The following is an 8,500-nucleotide window of genomic DNA, read 5'->3' on the forward strand; positions in this document are numbered from 1 at the left end:
GTTAGCTTGCCCTGTCCATATATACATGTATACATATATATTTACATCCCTCGATACACTTAAATAAAGGCACAACGAATTTTTGTTATGGTCTTAATGGCCAGATTCAACCTTTGGGCTAAAAATCCTCCCGCGGGACGCGGTTTTAGCTCCAAACTCGGGATATACATTGTATCTACATCTATTTTTTGTAGTAAAAACGTAGTAAAAAAGTCACGTGCTTATACCTCATTCATGCCATTGGCCGGAATATACAATTGTATTATGGGTAACTAGTGATCACGTGATTTTGTGTTTACTTCCAAATATGGTGATAGTTTGCTTGCCATTTCTTCGGAGAAATTGATTTATTTGAAAATACTTAGACTCCAAAATATTATTAATATTGCATGCATATCATTTTGACTTGCACATATGTATTATTTTACTATAAATAATGAACTGAAATGAGTTATAAAACTGTCATTTCCACGTTTTGTAAATAAATGATATAATGCGAATTGACCAATTCAATAGGTCTAGCCGTCTAATCTAGGATCAGCGAAGATCGGCTACTCCCGGCTAAATTCGTAGAATTCTAAATTTATATTTATATGTATTATTACCTGCTTTAGGGTTCAGAACATATACATATAACACAGAGAAAATATGATCTTCTTCAAAAGGCCTAATTATGTATAAATACCAGATCAGAGAAATCACTCTATTTGGAAGTAAACACACACTCATGTGATCACTAGTTACCTACTAATACAATTCCATATTTATTTCGGCCAATGGCATGAATGAGGTATAATCACGTGACTTTTTGTACCATTATGGGGAAAATCCTCCGCGGATCGTGGTTTCATTTCCACCATTTGAAACAGAAGACTTAGAGTAGACTTTGATTGTGAAACATTGATAAATTGAAGATTACATGTTGTGCCATGGCAGAGGTCAAAGTTCATGTATATATACTCGACAATTACTTCATCTAATAAATTTGTATTAATGTACCAGGCTAAATTTTGGTTGAATAATTCATGGGAAGTGAATTAATCCAGAGATTTAAATAGTAAATCTCTGATTAATCTTAACTTTTCCACTTTGTGGAAAATCCTTCAAAACGGATTTATCTCCCTTGATTAAAACTTTAATTTTTTTCATTTTTTTTAAAATTCAATAATGAATGCAGATCAAATATATTAATCAAATATGTGTATTAATTTGAAACATGTTTGTTTTGCTGAAAATTTGAAAAAAAATTAATATCAATACAAAATATTCATGATTGTAAATAATTTGATTGTTGTTGTTTTTGTACTTGCTGTAAAATGAGAAAAACCGTGTTGTGGGAGAAGAAGTTTGTTAAAATTTGAATTGTTTACAAATGGATGAGAGTTGAGAATGAGCAGAAGGCAATAAGGATATATATGTCTAACAGTCACCTGAATTCCGATATGCACAGTTATAAATAATGTTTTGCTTTTAAACAAACAAATAAATATGTCTCAGCCCTGTGACTTGGCACATAGGTCAAGATCATTGATTTGAACAAACTTTGTATTCCTTCATCCCAGCATGCTATGGCCCAATAACATGTCCATGTATGAGGTTCTTGGTTATTAAGAAGATTGTAAATTGTTTACAACAGACACTGGATGTTGCCGGCCAAAAGACAATTGCAATAGGTCACACAGGGGGAGATTAATTCAACACACAACCATATATACTTTATATACTTTTTCTCATAAATCATTACATATAATCCTTGTACACATCCATATCAATGGCGACGCTAACAGGAAATTAATGAATATGCAAAATGGCGTGCGAGCGTCGAAGGGTCGAGATTTTGGTGTTTGGAGGTCCGGGAGTCTCTCCTGGAAAAAAAATATTACGATTTAGAATGGCTGAGATAATTTTTACGATGTATTTTGATGATTTTGATGATTTTGCGAACGCCGAATGCGCGAGATTTTGGTGTTTTGGGGGTCTGGGGATCTCCCCCGGAAAAAATTACGATTTTGATGATTTTGCGAGCGCCGAATGCGCGAGACTTTGGTGTTCTGGGGGTCCGGGGGGTCTCCCCCGCGAAAAATATTACGATTTGGAATGGCCAAGATGAGTTTTACGGTGTATTTTGAGGATTTTAATGCGTTCTTAACGTGGTAATTTTTCGATTTACATTTACCTGCATTTAGAAATTATAATTGTGAATGTCGTCATATCATTATGCAACCCTGCTCGATCTGAACATACGACTTCACACCATCAGCACATTGTTGTTTAACTAAAAAAAATAATGAATTGATTTAATTGTCTTGCTTAGACATATAAACAATATAATATTTTAAGAAACATTTTTGAAATAGTAGAATCCCTTGATGGACATTTTTAGTCTAGTTCATGTGTATTTAATTTTTATTATTAAAGGTTTGAACATTACGTGCTTGAACTTTTAGGAAATGCGCCGCAAAGCGGCAAAATTTTCTAAAATGAAGTACGAAAAAATGTGCAGGAGGACCCTTTTCTTCCTACGCCCCTGCAGTTGCACATTTAAAAAGTTTAATGAACTTGGTACCCACTACTGACTGATGTAAATCATGCCAATAAAAGATGGATCTTTTCTCTATTTCTGTTATTCTTTACCTTTTTCTTTCCTCTTGGAAATGTTTTATAACATGGGAAAACTAAAAATGAAGTCTATATAGCAGGAATAACAAAACACATAGCCACCTGTCAGCCATGCATGTTTTTTTTCTGATTGGTCACCCGAGTTCGGATAAAGAATGAAACAAATACATACACTGTATATAAGCACCATATATTTGGCCTATCAGGCCCATGAAATCAGCCAGTGATGATACCCATTTAACCTTTTAATATATGAAGAGTATTTGATTCAATTGCATCTGTTTCCTATGAAAATTGAGCAAATAATGCTCATAAATGTGTTTCCCTATATAAACTATGGTACAGACCCTATCCCCTGGGGAAAATTCCGAGACCCCAGGGCCATGAAATTCACAATATTGGTAGAGGGCCTTGAGACCTTTCAATCTATGAAGAGTTATTCTGACAAACAAAATGATACATTTTCGTACGGAACCTACCGAAGCATAATGAGTTAGGTCCTAGGTCCCAATTTACCAGGCGGGAAGCTGCCATGTAAGCACATAAACCCGTGTTTCTTAGTATATGTGTACATACATGTATGTATTAGATTCCCAAAAAGCTAAGTGGGCTATGCGGAAGCTTATACTATTTGTTTGGAAATAATATGGAAAATAAACTATGATATGATAGTATTGCTAACAATTTCAAATGGTGGAAATGAAACCACGATCCGCGGAGGATTTCCCCCATAATGGTACAAAACACGCGTTCTTTGTAGTAAAACGTAGTAAAACAAATCACGTGATTATACCTCATTCATGCCATTGGCTGAAATAAATATGGAATTGTATTAGTGGGTAACTAGTGATCACATGAGTGTGTGTTTACTTCCAAATAGAGTGATTTCTCTGACCTGGTATTTATACATAATTAGGCCTTTTGAAGAAGATCTTATTTTCTCTGTGTTATATGTATATGTTCTGAACCCTAAAGCAGGTAATAATATATATAAATATAAATTTAGAATTCTACGAATTTAGCCGGGAGTAGCCGATCTTCGCTGATTTTAGATTAGACGGTTAGACCTATTGAATTGGTCAATTCGTATTGTATCATTTATTTACAAAACGGGAAAATGGCAGTTTTACAACTCATTTCAGTTCATTATTTATAGTAAAACAGTGCATATGTGCAAGTCAAAATGATATGCATGCAATATTAATAGCATTTTGGAGTCTAAATATTTTCAAATAAATCAATTTCCCCGAAGAAATGGCAAGCAAACTATCACCATATTTGGAAGTAAACACAAAATCACGTGATCACTAGTTACCCATAATACAATTGTATATTCCGGCCAATGGCATGAATGTGGTACAAGCACGTGACTTTTTTTTACTACGTTTGACTACAAAGAATGCATGTTTTTACTACGAAAAATAGATGCAGATGTATCGCGAGTTGGGAGTTTAAAACCGCGTCCCTGGAGGATTTTTAGCCCAAAGGTTGTATCTGACCATTGAGACCGTAACAAAAATTCGTTGTGCCTTTATATAAGTGTATCGACGGATGTAAATATTTATGTATATTATATATATATGGACAGGCCAAGCTAACAAGTAAAGCTGGTTTCCCAATGTGTATTGTGTACCTGTACTGTGACCTTTATGGCTTTTAAATTACGTAACTGGTATTTTTCGGGATTCACAAGAAAATACAACATAAATTTTTTTTTATTTTTTTTTCATTCATTCTTTTAATATAGTATAGTACGGTATGTACTACATGGACTTGGTACGAATGGCAATCAACAAAACACACACACAGCTTTGAAACGAATTTTCAACACACGGTTATATATATTAATAATTCGTTGTACACTTCCTTAGCTCGGGCTAACAGCTACGTACACGCAGGCTACAGTTTCATGGCCGGGATGTGCAGGATCACAATTTTTTTTGGTGTTTTTTTTTTTAAATCAAATAAATAAAAACTTTAATTAACAATCAACGTCGATCTCTGCTGTATGGCTTTTGCTGCATATACACAGTGCTTTATGAAAGGGTGGCCTTTGATTTCCACTTTCAAGACCAGATGTCGACATCTTTTAGTTTAGATGTCGACATCAATAACTGACAAGTCGGTGTCACACCCGAGCATAAACACATTAATCGCCGAGTTACCGACTGTCTACATAAATATCTTGGAATCATTATGTGGGCATGTACATGTGGTAAGTCGACATATTCTTCTGTTTATGTCGACATCTATCGATATGATGTCGACTTAATGCCTTAACGATGTCGACATTATTAAGTCGTAAGTCGGCAAATCGATGGCAGACATATGCCACCATAAAATTGCAATATTTTCTAATTTTCGGATTAACGGGCCTTCGAACTATTAGGCCTTAGCGGTTCAAGTGACCTTAAAATTAACAGATGACGATTACTGCGTACTAATCAGACGGCGTGACCAGACCATTATTACACGATTATAATATAATAAACAAATTATTGAAATTCATAGTTCAGAGAAAAATACTTTGACAACTCTCGGTAAAGAAATTGCTATCAAATATCTTCATATAGCTACAAACACATGCACACAATTATTTTCATTAGCAATCCAATATGGCGAGTGTTATCCATTGTTTGCGCATGTGTAACAGGAAGGCGACAAGTCGACAACTCGACAACACGACAAGTCGACAACTCGACAACACGACAAGTCGACATTTTACCGCGACAACACGAGATTCTGTACGCGCTAATTAGCGTGTTTGAAATGTCGACTTGTCGTGTTGTCGACTTGTCGTGTTGTCGTGTTGTCGACTTGTCGCGGCTCGAAAACGCGACTAGTCGACATTTTAACTGTTAAATCTCGGGTTGTCGCAGTTTGAGACCGCGGCAACTCGACAAGGCGACAACACGACAAGGCGACAACACAACAACACGAGATGGCCGTAATCAGCCACCATAGGATATGTGCTTAATGATACAACATTAGAAGAAGTGGAAGAAGAAAAGGACCTGGGGGTCATATTTGATAAAGAGCTTACATTTGACAAACACATAAGCGAAAAAGTACAAAAAGCAACTTCAATTTTCGGTATGATCAGAAGAACATTTAAGTTCCTAGATTCTAAACTATTTATTCCACGTTACAAATCTTTGGTAAGAACCCATCTGGAATATGCAAGTGTTGTCTGGAGACCATATAAAATGAAACACATTGAACAGTTGGAAGGAGTACAAAGAAAGGCGACTAAACAACTACCGAGAATGGATAACCTATCTTATCCTGAGAGGCTTAAGAAGTTAAAACTCCCAACCCTGAGTTACAGACGTGTAAGAGGTGACATGATAGAAATAACATACGGAAACTTCCGCACGTTTTGTCACAATTTAAAGATGACGAAAGAAAATGTTGAAGTTGAACTTTGGAATTTAATGATGATAACTTTGACTTGACGGATGGCTATTCTGGAGCGTCCAGAATATAGCCGTTGTGTTCCGTACAAAGTCGGAGACCTAACTGCTTTACAAATAAAATATTTCATGCTTAAATAATGTACATACAATAAAATTACAGAATTATGATTGACAGATATCGCTCATTGGCAGATTAATCAGCCGTGGTCAGTGTCCTTTAGGCAATTAGGATGGCCGTGACATTAATCCGGTTACGTAATAGAATGGAACTTAAAATCTTTCAGAAAAGGTATCAAAGTAAATTGCCAGAGGATATACACAGTTATCACACATATGGGGTTTTATCTCAAATGTCGCAAACGTAAATATGATCAAGAATATAACCTTAGGAATGTCAAATTACACACAATAGTATTAACTGATGATTGATGTAAAATTTAGCAACTATTAACGCAAGTTCAAAGCACTTTAAAATTTATCACAAAATTCTTTGTGATAACTTCCTTCCGCTCCGGGAAAGACGCGTCCCGCGTCTTAATTAAACTGTCCTCTGTTTTGATGGAGTCTATTCGCTCGGTTTTCATAGGAAATGTGTGGTCGCTGGCGTCGTGAATTATTTTGTGGTTGGTTTCGTGGTCCGGGAAAAGTATTCGGTCTGGTAGTATTTGGAGCGCTGTAGTAACTAAGTTGTTTTTGGAGGCTTGTGATTATGTTTTGTTTCTGTTTTAATTCCTCGTCCTTCTCCGAAATTTTGAACTTTAAATTCGCAATCTGTCGTTGTGTCTGTTCTTTTTGTTTCGCGGTTGTTTGTAATGTACTGATTGTTTCGTCTTTGCTTTTCATAATTTTCTTTCTGTTGTCCAATGCTTTTTCTAGTTCCTTAATTTGAGACACATAATTGGTTATATTCATATTTTTGGCGCGTGCACATTCCTCTTCTAGAATTTCGTTTGATCTTTGTAATTTAGCACACTTTTCTGATATTTTGGAGATGGTAATTTTGGTACAAACAAGTTTTGACTGTAATGAAATTATCTGGTTGCTGTAGTTAGAGTCTTTCTGGAAATAGTTTTGAAGTTCACTGTTTTCAATGTTACTGAATGGAAAAATACACAATACCTTTTTGGTTTCTCGGAATTTCCTGAGACGTTCGGAATCTCGCCGCCGTTTAGATGTTGACTTGGCCTTTTTCTTTGGTGCAGTGCGAATAACGGACTTACTGTCCGAAGAGTTTTTCGGGACAGGAACAGGATGGATAGGCAGTTGTCGCTGACTGGTCCAGGGATAATATCCTGTTGTACCAACATTTGTAGTACAATGTCCGGTTCGATTAAAACACATTCTCGAAAAGTGGCCAATGTTTCCACATCGGAAACAGTAACATCCGTTTGCTGGACAACACATCGGATGGGTTTGGGGCGAAGTGGCCTCCACATCTATAGCATAATGCCATCCTGAATGGTTACAGTCAAAACGTTACCCTGGTTAACTCCAAAGTATGGCGAACACAGTCTTGGTTAAAATCCAGTCCGTGTGATTCCGAATAGAGTTGGTCCTTCTTTGAGTCACTCGCGGGAAATACTTGCTTGGCAGTTGAGGTTTCGGGAAAGCGTACCCAGCGTAGAAGTGGGTACTACCAGGATTATCTCCACCAATTAACATACGGAAACTTCCGCACGTTTTGTCACGATTTAAAGATGACGAAAGAAAATGTTGAAGTTGAACTTTGGAATTTAATGATGATAACTTTGACTTGACGGATGGCTATTTCTGGAGCGTCCAGAATATAGCCGTTGTGTTCCGTACAAAGTCGGAGACCTAACTGCTTTACAAATAAAATATTTCATGCTTAAATAATGTACATACAATAAAATTACAGAATTATGATTGACAGATATCGCTCATTGGCAGATTAATCAGCCGTGGTCAGTGTCCTTTAGGCAATTAGGATGGCTGACATTAATCCGGTAACGTAATAGAAAAGAAAATATTCACCCCAGCATACAAAGGAGCAACCCAAAACATCGATCAGGAAGAACTCATTCTCCGTTAGGATTGCTTCAATATGGAACAACCTACCAGACCATGTCGTTACATCTAAGACATTGGACACCTTCAAAAACAGATTGAACAATCACTGGAACGAACAGGAGATCAAATACAATAACTATAAAGATAATATCAGCTAGGAAGTGACTATAATCATAATATGTAACTAAATAATATTATGAGTCCAGCAAAGAGGATCTATAAGGAGCCTGTGCTGGAAAACATCATTAAGAATCATTAAGAATATGATATAGCCAAATAAATGGAGCGATGTAAATCACGAAATTGAATAGAGAGGCGGAAAAAACTCCGCCTTGACAACCTCCATATCGATCTATTTGTTTTGCGCCAAGAAATGTTCACGTCGTTATAAAATCTATAGAAAGAAAAAATTCAAGTTTTATTGAAATTTAATT

Source organism: Argopecten irradians, chromosome 15 (assembly GCF_041381155.1).
Source record: "Argopecten irradians isolate NY chromosome 15, Ai_NY, whole genome shotgun sequence".
NCBI classification, from domain to species: domain Eukaryota; kingdom Metazoa; phylum Mollusca; class Bivalvia; order Pectinida; family Pectinidae; genus Argopecten; species Argopecten irradians.